The following is a 17,374-nucleotide window of genomic DNA, read 5'->3' as shown; positions in this document are numbered from 1 at the left end:
CACGTGACAATATTTCACTGTTTTCAGCTCGTGACAAAGCAGCCGTCAGTTTAGACTGAGTGTTAGTCTGCTGCTGCGTAGACTTTCAGTATTTGTTAAATAACAGAATATGTGACTCATGAGTTTCTGCGAGGGTGTTGCTTCTCTCCTCTGCTGCAGTGCAAAGGGTCACTTGAACTCGCTGTCCACTCAATGTGTCCTAAGTTTCTAAATGCATCACTGGGAGTTTTAATTTCCTTTTCTGACACATGGTCATATGCAGGACCGCATGATGCATGGCTACTTTAGAAACCTTATGACATGAATCCCAAAAGGCTCATTCTCTTCATCTGGACGTTTTCAGTGGGAGAAACGTTTCGTGATAATCCAAGTGACTTCTTCAGTCTCAGCTCACTGCAGGTTTCCCCAATCTTATAAACAGTACATTTCCACAATATCTAAAACCAGCCCACTGAAGGAACAATGGGCTGTGAGGTCAGTTCCTTGATCATAAATATGCAAGTTGTCATGACCATTGATCAAAGACCACTGATCAAAGGCCATGAGTACCGTTCACAGAGAGTTGAGGGATGGCTGCAATCACAGCATTATAAGATGGTGAAAAATGTACCCTTAGGCCCCCTCCTCGATTCAGAGATGGTCTTTCCCTTTTCATGTAAATGGCCTCCTTGACTCCGCGCTTAAACCAGCGTTCCTCCCTGTCCAGGATGTGCACATCCTCATCATTGAAAGAGTGTCCACTGGCCTGTAGGTGTGAATAGACTGCAGAGTCCTGGCCTGACGAGGTGGCTTTTCTGTGTTGTGTCATCCGCTTCACCAGAGGTTGTTTGGTTTCCCCGATGTATAAATCCTGGCAATCCTCCTGGCACTTCACAGCGTACACTATGTTACTCTGTTTGTGTCGGGGACCCGATCCTTGGGGTGGACCAACTTTTGGCGCAGCGTGTTTTGGGGTTTAAAAGCTACAGAGACGCATAAAAACACACAGCTGCAGTTTTAGAAAAAGTGTGTCTCAGCTGTTCTGATACTCCTGACACATATGGGATCACTACAGGTTTTCACTTAGGCCGCGGTTGTCCTTCTCTCCTGGATTGGTTGGAGCTTTCTTTAGGCACCTTCCCAGCTTTGACAAAAGTCCAGCTGGGATAACCACATTTACTCAGGGCCTTCTTGATGTGCTGTTCTTCTGCTTCCCTGGCCGCTGTCTCTCTGTCAGTGGGGATGGTGTTCGCTCTGTGTTGTAGCGTCCTGATGACACTCAGTTTATGCTCCAGTGGATGATTAGAGTCAAACCTTAAATACTGATCTGTGTGTGTAGGTTTATGGTACACATCAGCTTTTAAATGTAATAAATGTAATAATTCAGTGGGCTAGTTTCAGGCATTGTGCAAATATACTGTTTATAAGGTTGGAGAAACCTGCAGTCAGCTGAGATTGAGGAAGCCTTTACACAAAACATTTTACATTTTGCATATTTTGAAATTCTGTTTCAGAGCACTATAGTGAGTACTATTCAAACTGTAATATGTTAGGATGTTACACTACTACTACTACTACTGCTGATAATAATAATAATAATAATAATAATAATAGTTATCCTTAAGCTACAAAGTGCTTTCCAGAACCCAAAAGAAGGTATGACAATCAAAAATCAACCAAAACAACTAAATTACTTTGGCATCTCCGGATGTGCAAGGCATAAAAAAAATAGTGCAAATGCAAACATTTAATATGCACATAAAGAACAAAGAATGTGCGCACAGATAAAAAAAAATAGTGCAAAGACTACAGAAGTACTATACTCCACTGTATTACACGTTCTATACAAGAACTATATTACCAGTTGATGTGAGAGAAGGAAGACAGGATAGAAGACCTATTGTGGAAGAGAGACAAAGATTAATAAGTATGAGTGTGATTGTGAAACCTTTTTATTGAGGATGACTGTATGAGCTTGGTCACTTGTACTGGTATGTATCTGCACAAAATTTGATCTTAATGTAGGTATTGTTATTTTAATTTAACACATTTTCAGAGGAAAATGGTCTCAAGAATGTTCAGAACAAAAAAGCTGGGGTGCAACTGAAATATTTTTTTTAAGGTTTCGAGTGAAGTGAGTCAGAATAATCTGCATGGTAGCCAGAGTAGGAGCTGGTCGGTGCTAGCTGTTTATATTACTGTCAGAGGGTCTTGTCATTGCTGTTGACGGAATTGAGATTAAGTCAGCACAAATGTTTCCATTCCTCCATGATGCAGAAGTCATCCAAACCGCTGTGTTGAACAAACGTGGGTTTTTAATGCAGGCAGAGTGTAATAATTAGCAAAGAAAGGTGCTCCAGAGCTTCCTTTGTTGCTTCTTTTTTGCAGAAGATAAACTTCTTTGATGAAAGAAACACAGGAAACCCTCCCATAGCAACGCAACATCTGATGGTTCAAGAAAACAATCAACAGAACTGATACAAATCTTTATATTACACTGCGGTGATAAAAAATATTCTACTGAGGTGTTGTTTTTCAGTAAGAACACATTCATATAAGCTCTGTAAATCAAGATTGTGAGGTTTTTTTTAACTGATTTAAAAGGTATTTACAGTTCACTAAAGAAAAAGCTGTGACTGTGTCACAAAAAAGATGAAGCAATGTGTTGACTAACAAAAGGCAAGTTTTAATCACTGTTCCAAGAAAAAGGAAGTCACAATCAAGCTGGTGAATAAATAAAAACACAGATATGCACAAAGGCAACTTGACAATGACAAAAAAGAAAAACAGGTCTAGAAAGGAAGCAAAACTCAAAGCGAGGCACGTGCGATACTGTCAAAGTCAGAGAAAACAGGAAATGATCAAACACCCAATGCTGAAATATAGTCAGTAATGTGTGCGTAATAGTCGAATCACTGAATAACTTTGAGGTTGTTAAAGCAGGCCTGTTAATTTAATATTTTCTTTCCGATAGATAGGTGGTGCATGATCACATTAAACGTGGTAGGTTCAGATAATGTGTTTATGTAAGGCCCAGTTTAAGCTAAATAAGGAATTTTTTTTTTAACTGAATCATGCAGTTAATAGCAGATCATGCTATCTCTTTATCCACATTTCAGCGCAGCCTTATAGGATTACAGACATAGTGTAAAGACTGGTTTAAGATCACCTCCTCTAGACAGAAGTAAAGAAACAAAGATTAGGGATTCCTCCATGTCAATTATTTTCCACCGAAACAAAGAAAGATTAGATGAGGCTCCACAAAGCCATCACACAGAGAGAAAGACTGGCTGACATGGCTGCTGGCATTTCAGCAGTGACCTTTATACTGCTATTGAAGCCTGATAGGACATAAAGCAGAGAGGGAGACACAGAGAGATCCAGGCAGTGTTAAAAAGGAGGTCATCCATCTGACTGGGGGAAAAAAGACCAAGTACAATTCCACTGAAATACTTTAATTAATAATTTTAAATATTTAATTTCCTATTAAAAAGATACAGAAAAACTAAATATTAGAAGTATACTATAAATGGTGTATTCATGTTCCACACCTAAACTACCCACTGCCAGTTTTTTGGTTTTTTTATTTTTGCTGACAAAAAAATAATGATTACAACGTGCCAACAGACACATCACATTAGTAAAGAAGAAATGACATATTTTATACAGACTAATGAAGTGATATTACCTGTAGGGTAAGGCACTTTGAATCTATCAGCAGCCCCAAACTGAACTTTAAGCTTCACCAGCATCAAACTTCTTTAAAAAAAAAAAGATTTTAAGAAGGGATAAACAATCCATAGAAACGAAGATTTTTTTTTTTGGCAACCAATCAATGTGTTTATTTCTGCTGTACATTTCAACATGGGGGTCTGTGGAGACCAACTCCCTTTTGGAACCAGCGTCAAGTGGCTGTTAGAGGAACTGCTGTATTCGCCACTCAAATTTTCAGCATCAGAGGTTGCCGCTTGCTATATTAGTGAGCCCTTAACATCACTTTATTTCACTGCACAGCACTGTATTATGCTTTTCCATTGATATCTTTTTACTTCCCTGCACCTTACCGCAACCCCCCCCCCCCAAATCCTCTAAATATAAAAATCGAAAGTAAACAAAAAGCCAACAATATTTTTTAATAGAAATTAAAGGGGGGAATTAAAAAATACTTTGATCAATGGGCTTTGATCAGTGGTTGTTGATCAATGGTCATGAGAATTTGCATATTAATGATCAAGGAACTGACCTCACAGCCCATTATTCAGTCAGTGGGCTAGTTTCCACTGATGTGCAAATGTACTCTAAGGTTGGGGAAACCTGCAGTCAGCTGAGACTGAAGAAGTCACTTGGATTATGACGAAATGTTTCTCGCACTGAAAACGCTACGTCCAGATGAACAGAATCAACCTTTTTGATTTTACTTACCTGGATGATTTGAGCATCCATGAAGACAAATTAAAAAAAGAGGTTATGAGTTCAGCTAAGACAATAAGATGACAGAAGAAAAGTGTTGAGGGTGGGAGACGCGAATGTAACAGACAAGAAGTAAAGTGACACTGAAAGAGAGGAGAGGAAGAGCAATCCAGCATCAAGATATTGGTGTATCAGCTTCCAGATAAAGCAGGCCATCGGGGGGGGTTTTCTCTTCACTGATTCGCTGATTCTGTCATGGTCCTCCTCCGTCCATTTAAGCCTCAAACAGACACCAGCTGCTACTACTTTATACTTCGTCAGCAGGACATAATGTAAAAGATGTCATGGATGTCACGTTCCTGGGTCTTCTGGCCTAGTGTTTTAAGTTTTAGTTTATTTGGGTGTTGATGTTTATGTTTAAGTTCTTTAGGTTAGCTAAGTTCATTTGTTTATTAGATTCCCTCTGTGTTTTAGTCCCCGTCCTATGTACAGTGTGTCTAGTTTTGCTTCCCTTTGTCTCGTTAGGTCTGATTTTTCCCAGCTGTGTTCCCACCTGTTCCCCATCCCATCATTATCTCTGTGTAGTTAAGTCCTCTGTCCTCCTTTGTTCAGTGTCAGGTTGTCTGTTGTGCCATGTTTCCATGCGCTATATTTTAGGTAGCTTTGTATCCATGCCAAGTGTCACGGTTTGCGGGGCAAGCCGTGTGGATTTGTAGTAAGGACCAAAAGGGCGGCAGTTCTGGTGCAGGTGAGTGTTTATTTATAATAGTGGGTCAATACAAACAGCAAGGGTGGCAAAACATGAAACTAGAAACCTAAACTGGGTAAACTAATAAGACAAACCAGAAACGAAGATGCAGGGAGGTCCGGGGAAATACATACGGAGAGACGCAGGGAGACCGAGGGGAAACAACACAGACGAACCAGCAACTACTATGACAGAAGACACAACTTAAATACACTCAGAGAACACAGGGAGATTACATACAGGTGGGAACACAGCTGGGAGTGATTAACAAGACGAGACTAGGGAGGCAAACTGAAAACACTCACATAAGACACAGACCTTCACAATAAAACAGGAACTTACACAAGAAAAGACACAAACTAAGAAACGCGGACTAGATACAGGAACACACGGGCAGAACAGAGTAAACACTAACCAGAGAAATAACAGAACCACAATCACGAAGAGAAAACACAAAACGCTGGGTCAAAAGGACCCAGGATCATGACAGTACCCCCCCCCCCCCCCCCCCCCCCCCCCGTCAAGGGCTGGCCCCAGACAGCCCAACACAAGAACACCAAAACAAAAAAAAACGAAAACCGCCCAAAGCAGAAAACAACCCGACCAGGGCGGGCGGCGGGGGACCCAGGAAGGAGGGCTCGAGGCAAAACAAAACAGGAGCACCAGAAGGCCAAAAGACAAAAAGAAAAACAAAACACGAGGCCAAAGACCAAAAGAAAAGAAGCACACCAAAGCACAGGAAAACAGAGACCAAAACCAAAAAAAGACCAATAAAACAAAACACACCATAGCCCAAGGAAAATGGAGTCCAAAACAGAAAGGTCCAGGGGGCCGGCCAGGGGGCCGACAGCACAGGAGTCCAAAACAGAAAGGTCCAGGGGGCCGGCCAGGGGGCCGACAGCACAGGAGTCCAAAACAGAAAGGTCCAGGGGGCCGACAGCACAGGAGTCCAAGACAAAAGAGTTCAGGGGGCCGACAGCACAGGAGTCCAAGACAAAAGAGTTCAGGGGGCCGACCGTGCGGACGGCAACGGCGGCGACGTGGATACAGTTCGGGAGGCCGGCCGTGCGGACGGCAACAGCGGTGACGACAGCGCTGGTCCGGGGGCCGGCCGTGTGGAAGGCAACGGCGGCCACTCAGGCGATGGCAGTCCGGGGCCTGGCCGTGCGGAAGGCAGCGGCGGCCACTCAGGCGATGGTGGTCCGGGGGCCGGCCGTGCGGAAGGCAGCGGCGGCCACTCAGGCGAAGGCGGTCCGGGGGCCGCCCACGACGGCGATGGCGCTCGGCCAGCGGTCTAGAAAACGGCCGTTTAGCTCCAGACCCAGACGAGGCTGGGCCAGGCGAGGCTGAAGGCACGGAGGCTGGGCCAGGCGAGGCGGAAGGCTCTAAGGCTGGACCAGACGAGACTGAAGATGAAGCTGCAGCAGGCGAGGATGATGAGGCTGCAGCTGATGATGAAGCTGCAGCAGGCGAGGATGATGAGGCTGCAGCTGGCTGGACGGGCTCCTCGGGCCCTCCAGATGGTCTTTCCCTTTTCACGTAAATGGCCTCCTTGACTCTGCGCTCAAACCAGCGTTCCTCCCTGTCCAGGATGTGCACATCCTCATCACTGAAAGACTCTGCAGTCTATTCACACCTCATTGGCCTGTAGGTGTGAATAGACTGCAGTGTCCTGGCCTGATGAGGTGGCTCTTCTGTGTTGTGTCATCCGCTTCGCCAGAGGTTGTTTGGTTTCCCCGATGTATAAATCCTGGCAATCCTCCTGGCACTTCACAGCGTACACTATGTTACTCTGTTTGTGTCGGGGGACCCGATCCTTGGGGTGGACCAATTTTTGGCGCAGCGTGTTTTGGGGTTTAAAAGCTACAGAGACGCATAAAAACACACAGCTGCAGTTTTAGAAAAAGTGTGTCTCAGCTGTTCTGATACTCCTGACACATATGGGATCACTACAGGTTTTCACTTAGGCCGTGGTTGTCCTTCTCTCCTGGATTGGTTGGAGCTTTCTTTAGGCACCTTCCCAGCTTTGACAAAAGTCCAGCTGGGATAACCACATTTAGGGCCTTCTTGATGTGATGTTCTTCTGCTTCCCTGGCCGCTGTGTCAGTGGAGATGGTGTTCGCTCTATGTTTTAGCGTCCAGACGACACCCAATTGATGCTCCAGTGGATGATGAGAGTCAAACCTTAAATACTGATCCGTGTGTGTAGATTTATGGTACACATTAGCTTTTATATGTCCCCCATTACTGATGTTGGTCAACCAAGTTAATGTGATCCGTGAATTGTGGTACGTTCTGAGATTTGATTTTCACCCAGGTGTCATCCACATACCTGAACAATGGCTTGGTGGTGTTCCAGGGTAGGATAGCAAAGCCCTCTTTTCCACTTCTTCCATGTACAAATTGGCCACGATGGGTGAAACTGGGGAACCCATGGCACACCCATGTTTCTGCCTATAGAACTGACCCTTGTATGTGAAGTAGGTGGAATGACGACTCCGTTCCAAAAGCAAACATCCTGTAATCTCTTACGAACTACCTCCAACGCTTCCGTGACTGGGATGCAAGTGAAGCAAGCAAGCAAGCAAGTGAAGAGAGATGTAACATCGTACGAGACAGTGGTTTCATCTGCCTCCATAATGACATCTCTCACCTTCTCAACATAATCCAAAATGTTCTGGATGTGGTGTTCAGAGCCAGTAGTTTGAGGATCGAAGCCAGAAACTTGGAGATGTTATAGGTGACCGAGTTGATCATACAGACAATCGGTCTTAAAGGTGCACCCTGTTTATGTATCTTCAGTAAACCATACAGACTTGGTGTAGATTCACCTGGGTATAGCCAGTGGTATGAGATCCGGTCAATAGCCTTGTCTTGTTCTAACTGCTTCAGACAGACCAGATGAACAGAATCAACTTTTGGAGATCTACTTACCTGAATGATTGAGCATGCATCAAGATGTACATTGTTACCTGTATATACCTGTATATACGAACTTTGGTTGCTTATGTTTATAGGAGCACCCTGTGTCTTCCTTTTATATTTTATTTTCTCTTGCTGTAAGAGCTCTGTAACACCACAATTTCTCATCTGTGGGATAATAAAGGTTTATTCTATTCTATTTCATTCTATTCTATTCTTAGCACAGCTGTGACATCGGTTTTTGTCGTTTCATGGGGACAGAAATAATTTTCAAAAGTACAAAATCCCCATTAAGAAAAAAATACCCATGGACTGTATATGCAGATGTAGCCTAACGTAAAAAGTGAGAACTGTGGACTGATTTCTATGTACTTGGGTTGAATTTTCAATGAAAATCCAAAGGGTGTGATGCTTATGCTCTTTTTCAAGTGCCTCTCTTCCACCCCCAGCGTCCATAAGCTGCTAATGTCACTACACGACCAGTTCTCAGCATGACACACACTCTACATATAGTCATCTGAAAAACATACTACACACCAGGATTCAGCATCAATAATTTAAAATAATGATTTTCTGTATGACTTTATCAGTATTTCACATCATGGTGGAGAAATTTTGTTCCATTCATTTTTACAACGTTGCTTCAGTTCATTGAGATTTGCAGGAATTTGTTTATGCATAGCTCTCTTTGACTGACCACTGCAACACCTGATCCTTGATTCAGTTTGGGGTTTTTTCAGCCATTCTGTTATCGATTTGCTGCATGACCGACTTTCAGGCAAGTCAGACAGATGACCTCACATTTAACTCTAGAATACTTTGTATTCTTTATATAGTCCAACCAGTTCATTAGTAGAATCATGAAAACTGCCATGAAAATAATGACCTAATGCTGACCGTGCCCGACTATCTGCTCGCAGCAAGGTATGAGGCTCGGGTTGATTTTAGCACAATTTAACTGACTCCAAATGTGATTTATTCAGAAAAAAGATGGTATAATAAAAAAGAACTTAATTATTATGATCATTACAGCAGAACCACTTACTTAGATATTAAAAAACACCATGACTGCACTGAGAAATTAAAAATTTATTCAGTAATACTGGCAGTGAAACAAGCAAAAATATAAGCTTTTACTTTGAAAGGATGAGATATGCTGTTTTCCTTTGTTCTCGCAGCAGTTCACTGAGCACCTCAATAAAACCAGAATGAACTCAAATCAGACTGATCAGATTTTCATGTGAACCCCGCGATATGAAACCAATCAGAGGAGCTCGCATCTCATGAAAGAGTCAATTAATAATCAATAGTCATTAGAGCAGAGAGGTTGGTGGACGATCAGAGTCTGCAGCACCGCCTGAGCCGGGGGAGCATGAAATGAATGCACTGTACGCGCACGCACGTGCACACATCAACACACACAGACAAACACACACAGAGTCATAATCAAACCACAATACTTACCCCAGACTTACCAAAAGATAAAATGAAGTTTCAAGGCATACCAGTATTCAAATCTGTGGAGATTAGGCAAGGCAAGGCGAGGCAAGTTTATTTGTATAGCACAATTCAACAACAAGGTGATTCAAAGTGCTTTACAGAGACATTAGAAACAAGAACAAATAAAAAGCATGATTTAAAATTGATTAAAACAAGCAAATAAACTAACTAACTAATTAACAAACAAACAAACAAACAAACAACAGTATATAAAATCAAAACAGATAAAATCAGAACAGTAGATAAAATCAGTAGTTAAATGTAAGTTTTGAAATTTAAGCTTAAAGTGTGGATTTGGTGCTTTATTCAAATGCAGCTGAGAACAGGTGAGTCTTCAACCTGGATTTAAATAAACTGAGTGTTTCAGCTGATCTGAGGCTTTCTGGGAGTTTGTTCCAGATATAAGGAGCATAAAAGCTGAATGCAGCTTCTCCGTGTCTGGTTCTGACTCTGGGAACTGATAAAAGACCGGATCCAGATGACCTGAGGGATCTGGATGGTTCATACTGGGTCAGGAGGTCATTGATGTATTTTGGTCCTAAACCATTCAGAGCTTTATAGGCCAGCATCAGAACTTTAAAGTCTATCCTCTGACGGACAGGCAGCCAGTGTAAGGACCTCAGAGCTGGACTGATGTGGTCCACTTTTTTGGTCTTAGTGAGGACTCGAGCAGCAGAGTTCTGAATGAGCTGTAGTTGTCTGACTGATTTTTTAGGTAGACCTGTAAAGATGCTGTTACAGTAATCAAGCCTACTAAAGATGAATGCATGGACTAGTTTTTCCAGGTCCTGTTGAGACATCAGATCTTTTATCCTTGATATATTCTTGAGGTGATAGTAAGCTGACTTTGTTATTGTCTTAATGTGTTTTTCTAAGTTTAGGTCTGCATCCATCACTACACCCAAATTTCTCGCCTGGTTTGTGGTTTTTAGATGTATAGATTGAAGTTCTCTGGTGACCTGTAATCGTTTTTCTTTGGCGCCAAAGACTATTACCTCAGTTTTGTTTTTGTTTAGCTGGAGAAAATTGTGGCACAACCAGTCATTGATTTCCTCAATGCATTTACCAAGAGCCTGTACAGGGCCTCGGTCTCCTGGTGACATTGTGATATATATTTGTGTGTCATCTGCATAGCTGTGATAGTTTATTTTGTTGTTGTTTATAATCTGTGCCAGTGGGAGCATGTAGATGTTAAACAGAAGGGGTCCCAAGATGGAACCTTGGGGAACTCCACATGTGATACTTGTCTGCTCAGATGTGAAGTTACCTATTGATACAAAGTATTTCCTGTTTTCTACGTATGTTTTGAACCAGTTTAGTACAGTTCCTGAAAGACCTGTCCAGTTCTCCAGTCGTTTGAGTAATATGTTGTGGTCAACTGTATCAAATGCTGCACTGAGATCCAGTAAAACTAAGACTGACATTTTTCCACTGTCTGTATTCAGACATATGTCATTGAACACTTTGGTCAGAGCGGTTTCAGTGCTGTGATTCTGTCTAAAACCTGACTGGAAGGCATCGTAGCAATTATTCTGTTTTAAGAAGTAACTGAGCTGTTGAGAAACTGCTTTTTCAATGATCTTACTTAAAAACGGGAGATTTGAGATCGGCCTGTAGTTGTTCATTTGTGTCTTGTCAAGATTGTCCTTTTTCAGTATAGGTTTGATTACAGCAGTTTTTAGTGATTCTGGAAACACACCTGATAATAAAGAAAAGTTGACGATCTGTAACAGGTCTGACTCTAAAGTCTTTGAGACCTTTTTGAAAAAACTTGTTGGCAGGACATCTAAACAGCAGGAGGAGGAGTTCAGTTGACCTAAGATGTCCTCCAGGTCTTTGCTGTTAATAGGTTGAAACTGTTTCATGGTGTTTAAACAGTTTTTTGGTGGACACAGTACATATCCTGGATCTGCTGTTGATGTACCAATTGCTTGTCTAATTTTTTGGATTTTTTCAGTGAAGAATTTGGCAAAGTCATTGCAGGCCATGGTCGAATGAAGTTCAGCTGCCACTGACACAGGAGGGTTTGTTAGCCTGTCAACTGTAGAAAATAAGACCCGAGCATTATGGCTGTTTTTAGTGATGATGTCAGAGAAGTAGGACCTCCTTGCATTCCTCAGTTGTAAATTATAATTGTGAAGTTTCTCTTTATAAATGTCATAATGAACCTGGAGGTTTGTTTTTCTCCATCTGCGCTCAGCTTTCCTACACTCTCTTTTTTCATTTTTCACCAGTGTGGAGTTTCTCCATGGAGACTTTTTCCTTCCAGAGATAACCTTCACCTTAATGGGAGCAATAGTGTCCATTACATTTAACATGTTAGCATTGAAGCTATTGACGAGCTCATTGACTGACCCTCTGGACAGGTCAGGTGTTAATGGGAAGACCTGGTTAAAAATTGCACTACTGTGTTCAGTTATACACCGTTTTGTGATCACTGTTGTTGATATATTTGTGTGGGCTGAGATTTTACTTTCAAAGAAAACACAGTAATGATCAGACAGGCCCACATCAGACACAGTAACCTTTGAAATGCTCAGGCCTTTGGAGATCAGTAGGTCAAGAGTGTGTCCTCTATTATGTGTGGCCTCTGTTACATGCTGAGTCAGCCCAAAGTTGCCCAGAGTGTTACTCAGGTCTTTAGTCCCTTTGTCCTGAGGGTTGTCCACATGAATGTTAAAATCCCCAGCAATAATTACACAGTCAAAATCAACACAGATCACAGACAGCAGTTCACTGAGGTCATTAAAAAAGTCTGTGCAGTATTTGGGAGGCCTGTAAACATTAAGAAACACAACTTTGGATGGGGCCTTCAGCTGTAAAGCCACATATTCAAAAGACTGAAAACTTCCAGGAGATAGCTGCTTACATTGAAATGATTCATTAAATAAGACCGCAACCCCTCCTCCTCTCCTGCTCGCCCTGACCTCACTGATAAAACTGTAGTTAGGAGGGGTCGTCTCGATGAGAACAGCTCCACTGTTACTTTGGTCCAACCAAGTTTCAGTTAAAAACATAAAATCAAGGCTGTGCTCAGTGATTAAATCATTAATTAAAAATGTTTTCCCAGCTAGAGATCTAATGTTTAATAAAGCCAACTTAAGTGTTTTAGAGGTATTACTTGTCCCCTCGTGTTTGGGAGCAGTCTGTGGCACACAAGGTATGTTTACTATGTTTAAAGATCTTTTAGAGTGCAGCTCTCTGTGTTTTGACCAGGCCACATGTCTCCTGTCACCTAAAAGTACAGAAATTTTAAAACCTTCTAGTAAACAGGGTCCCAGCTTCTCCTGGGAAAAGTCATCACTGCCATAATCCTCACAGCCCGGACCCTTCACACATCACACATCAGATTGCGGAGACAGGGCATGAAGAGGAACTAAGGGGGGCGAGGCTGGGCAATGTGACTTCGATTGCTCTGTTGAGGGTGGGGCTCGATGGCGAACCTTTGGCCGCTCTGGTGGGGGGTTTATGGGGGACAAAAAGGGATTGGGACGGGGGGTAGATCTGAGCCCAGCATTGACCCGCTCCATCATCTCCTCAGTGAATTTCAGGTGTGGGGAGGAGGGAGAAAGGGAGGGGGAGGAGGGTGATGGCCTGTCAGGGGTTTGGGGGACTGGAGAAGGTCGTGGTCCCTTGTCCTGGTCGTTGGTGTTGTTGAGAGAGTTGGAGGCAAATAGGGACCCCTCTTCTTGCCTTAGATGTCTCTCCTTTCTGAGGCTCTTCCTCAGATGCCATGGATGTCTCTCCTTTCTGAGGCTCTTCCCGGGTGGGGGCAAATGGAGCTCCTCCTCAAGGTTTCTGCTGGGCTTTGTCTGTTCTTGGAGTACTGTTTGTTCCTCTTTATGAGATAACTCCTCATTTATCTCAGCCTTGGCACCAAGCACAGATGGATGACGTATGGAATAAAACAAGTTGGAGGTGAACAGTTTCACCCCTGACTTGTTAAAATTAAATCCATTTGCTTTGAACAGATGCCTGCGTTCCCAAAAAATATTAAAGTTGTCGATAAAGTGCACTGAGTGGTCAGCACATGCTGATATAAGCCATTTATTCAGTGTAAACAACCTGCTGAATCTCTCGTCTCCTCCTCTGACCGGCGGTACAGGTCCACTGATGAATACAGCTGCATTCAGAGAGTTTACAGTATTTAATATTCCAGTAAAGTCCCGTTTCAGAACCTCCGACTGTTGTTTGGACACATCGTTTGACCCTGTATGCAGAACAATGTTTGTCACAGTTGGATATTCATCTGCAATTTGAAGAATTCTCTCCTTCAGGTTGTTGACCATATCGTTAGGAAAGCAGAGGACTTTAGTGTTCTTACCGCACATCCTTTGTACATCCTTTACGGCAGAGTCACCCACAATCAGAGTTTCAGGCCTAGCCTTTAGCTTTCCCTGTGGCCTTTCACTTTTCAACAGATTTTCAGACCTTATTTCACTGCTTTTAGATGGATGGTTGTCCGATATAGATCCAGGGTCCTTTGATAGTGGAGCAAATCTGTTCTGCAGTTTCACATTCAGTTGTTTTGAAGGTTTGTTGTTAACCTTCCTATTCACGGTTGTCCAGTCCTGTTTCCTCCCGTATACAGGGGTAGAAGAGCTTCTCTGTCTCGTAGGAAGTGAAGGCCAGTCGGTTTCAGAGATTTCAGCTCGCTGTGCCCTGCCTGTGATACGTCCTCCCCCTTCCAGGAGACATGATTTATGTCTTGGTTTTGCACCAAGACAGTCTAAGGGGGGATTATCACTTGAGGATTTATAATAATGCACAGAGTCTACTTTCTTGGTCATGTTATCTGTGCTCCTTAGCTGTGTACTAGCTTGCTCATCGCCATTGTTTTGAATCAAAGGCAAGGTTGTTTCATTTCCACACAGTCCATTTACCTCCACGTTTACTTCTAAGCGATGAATTTTTGTCTCCAGTACTGCAATCTTCTGCAGGAGGCTGTGGTAGTCATCTGTGGAGAGGGAAGGCATCTTGTTGCTAGTTAGCCTAGCGGTTAGCACCTTTCCAGGCTATTGAGGCTGCTCGGTGCCCAGACGCTGTAATCAGGCTTCAGCTGTGTCTAGGCCACAGACACACGGAGCGCTGAGGACAAGGTAACCATAAAATGTTGCTGTTTCTGTTAAGAACACTCTAGTCCTAATGATCTACAAGTGTCCAGAAGTTATCGCAGGTAAGCTCACACGGGAAAAAGGGAAAAAAGGGAAAAAATCAGCATAAAAATCAATAAAAATCAATATAAGAAGCAAAGCATTCAAGAGCAAAGAGATGAAGCGTCCACACTCACAAAGTGAGTATAACCGAAATGGTGTGTTGTTGTTGTTTTGTTTTGTTTTATATTTCAAGGCATGTTTGATAGAACATTTAAGCAAATGGACACAACAAGCTATCTGGTTTTAAAGTCCTGATTTAGCTTGCTTAGCACCATGTTAGAACTGGGCAAGCCATAAAACAGATACTAATAGGGTACATTTATTTATTTTTTAATATGAATAAATATAAAAATAATAATACCTTCTTTTCTTTTTTATTTTTTTTAGCATTTTAGCCTTTATTGGAACGTGTAGACAGACAGGAAAGCAAGGAGAGAGGAGAAGACACATAGCAAAGAGCTGCTACTTTCCAGTCATGCAGCACAGGGTCGCCTGCTGAGCAAAACCGCTGCCCTAACAGGGTACATTTAGCTTTCATTAGTTATTATTTATGTGGTTACAGTGATAATTAAAGATTTTCCCTTATACATGATAAAGTATTCCTTTGTTGTTGTTATTACTAATGAGTTGACACAAAATCCCAAGACAAGCTTGGACTTACCATTTGAGAACCTCTGTCCTACCCTAAGCTCAACCTAAACTTAAACCCTTAAACCAGATCTTTTTCATGAATTCAGATTTAATCCTAGAATACACCCACCATGGCCACTGAATTGCACCAACTTAAGACAACACTTGCATTTCCACAAAATGCATCGTTCATATAATTCTCCCAGAAGCCAGAAGCTGTCCTAAGTTGCTTAGAGTGGCTGAAGAAGGCATGAAGTCACTCCCAGTGTGAATGAAGCACTCAGAAAAACTTAACCGGACACATGACTTCAGACACATACTCCTGGGTTAAACCAAACCAAGTAGTATCAGTGCTTAATTTAGTTTTATGAAGTTTTTGATCCCTTTGTTTTATTCTTGTGATTTTTTTTAGTTTGTTGATTGTTAGATTTTGGTTGGAGTTGATTAGTATTATTACAGCCCACCCAGTGTCCCAGTGTTAAGTAGTGTCTGTAGAGGTATTTACTGTTTCACTTTGGTATGTATATTTTTCCTGGCGCTGTATTTTAATTTTGACTTCCTGTTTGTCTGATTGTTTTCACCTATTGTTAATTACTTTCACCTAACGCCGCCTCCTTATCTAAATTGGTACCGGGCCGCGAGAGTTGAGGCTCAGGTGTGAAATGTATGGTTGTCAGGGTTTTTATCGGTTTTCAGCTTTATTTTGTTATCGTTTTTATCATTAACTCGGTTTTCCTTGGTCTTTTCACTTGTGTTATGAATAAATCTTCTTTTTTTCGGTACCAGTACTAGTTTTATTTTGTTGTATTTATCCGCGACACCTTAAAGGCCGGTCCGTGAAAATATTGTCGGGCATAAACCGGTCCGTGGCGCAAAAAAGGTTGGAGACCGCTGTTCTAGGATACAAAGCATACATGGCTGCGGGATGTTTTTTAGCTCACACTTTTAATGTACACCTGGAAGTTAATAATAATAATCCTTCATTTAAAAAGGGACAGTTTAACATAGTTCAAATACAAAACAAGTTTATTATTATTTTTATTTACATGAAACCAAAATACACCACGAATACAACTACAGTTAATAAACAATGTAAAAAGAAAGATTAATTGAAAGTTGCTTCGGATTGGGGTCGGATCATGTTCACGCCAAAACTGGAGTTCTGGATTTGGGTCTTCTAGTCTTCAGAACTCTAAACAACCTATTTCTCATGTTTTCTCATATTGGAAATTGATGCTGGAGGGGTATCGCTGTGCCTTAGAAAATCACCCTGTATGTTAAATTATGACATAAACAATAGTAAGACAGATAGTTCGGTGCTCAAAGTTAACAATCCACCATTTGCTTTAATATATATTTCACTTTAATAGTGAAAATTGTCACTAAACATGAAAATGGTACGGGGCCTGGTTGGTGATCCAGCCTTGGTCTGCACTTTTTCACCTAATTTTTAAAATCTGCCATCTATGTATGTGAAAAGTGACTAATGTGCTCTGTTGTCAGTTTATTTATGTTCCACTGAGTGTCGGGTGAGATGGAGCTCATCAGATAAAGAACAGAGAGCGACTGTAAATGAAGCCTCGGCCGAATGTCCAAGGTCACATTGAAGAATCCAGTTTCCACATTTCATAAATCATCATCCCCACCTGGAAATTGAACCTGTTCCTCTCTGAAGATGGAGTGTGTGTGTGTAAATGGAGTAGGAAGCAGTGCTTTGTTACGTCCACTGTATCGATGGAGGACAGCAGATAGACTGTATATCACTCATAGTTCAGACAGCGATGGCCTGAGCCCTCTGTTTCTGTGTGTGTGTGTGTGTGTGTGTGTGTGTGTGTGTGTGTGTGTGTCTAGACAGTACTATAGGACTGTGCCACAAAGCCAAATAGACCAAACTGGCCTTAGCGCTGCACAGACAGAGGTGGATTACGTTGTGACTTGAATAATGTTCAAGTCAGCACAGTCACTCTTTTTTTTCTTTTTGAGGTCACTGTGGCAAAAAGCTGGATGTAGAGCAAACTGAATCTCTTCT

The sequence above is a fragment of the Diplotaxodon limnothrissa genome, linkage group LG7 (genome assembly GCF_057381915.1).
Source record: "Diplotaxodon limnothrissa isolate DT_005_m linkage group LG7, D_limnothrissa_male_GT1.1, whole genome shotgun sequence".
NCBI classification, from domain to species: Eukaryota; Metazoa; Chordata; class Actinopteri; order Cichliformes; family Cichlidae; genus Diplotaxodon; species Diplotaxodon limnothrissa.
The sequence above is the reverse complement of the archived record's forward strand: the minus strand, read 5'-3'. Positions refer to the sequence as shown.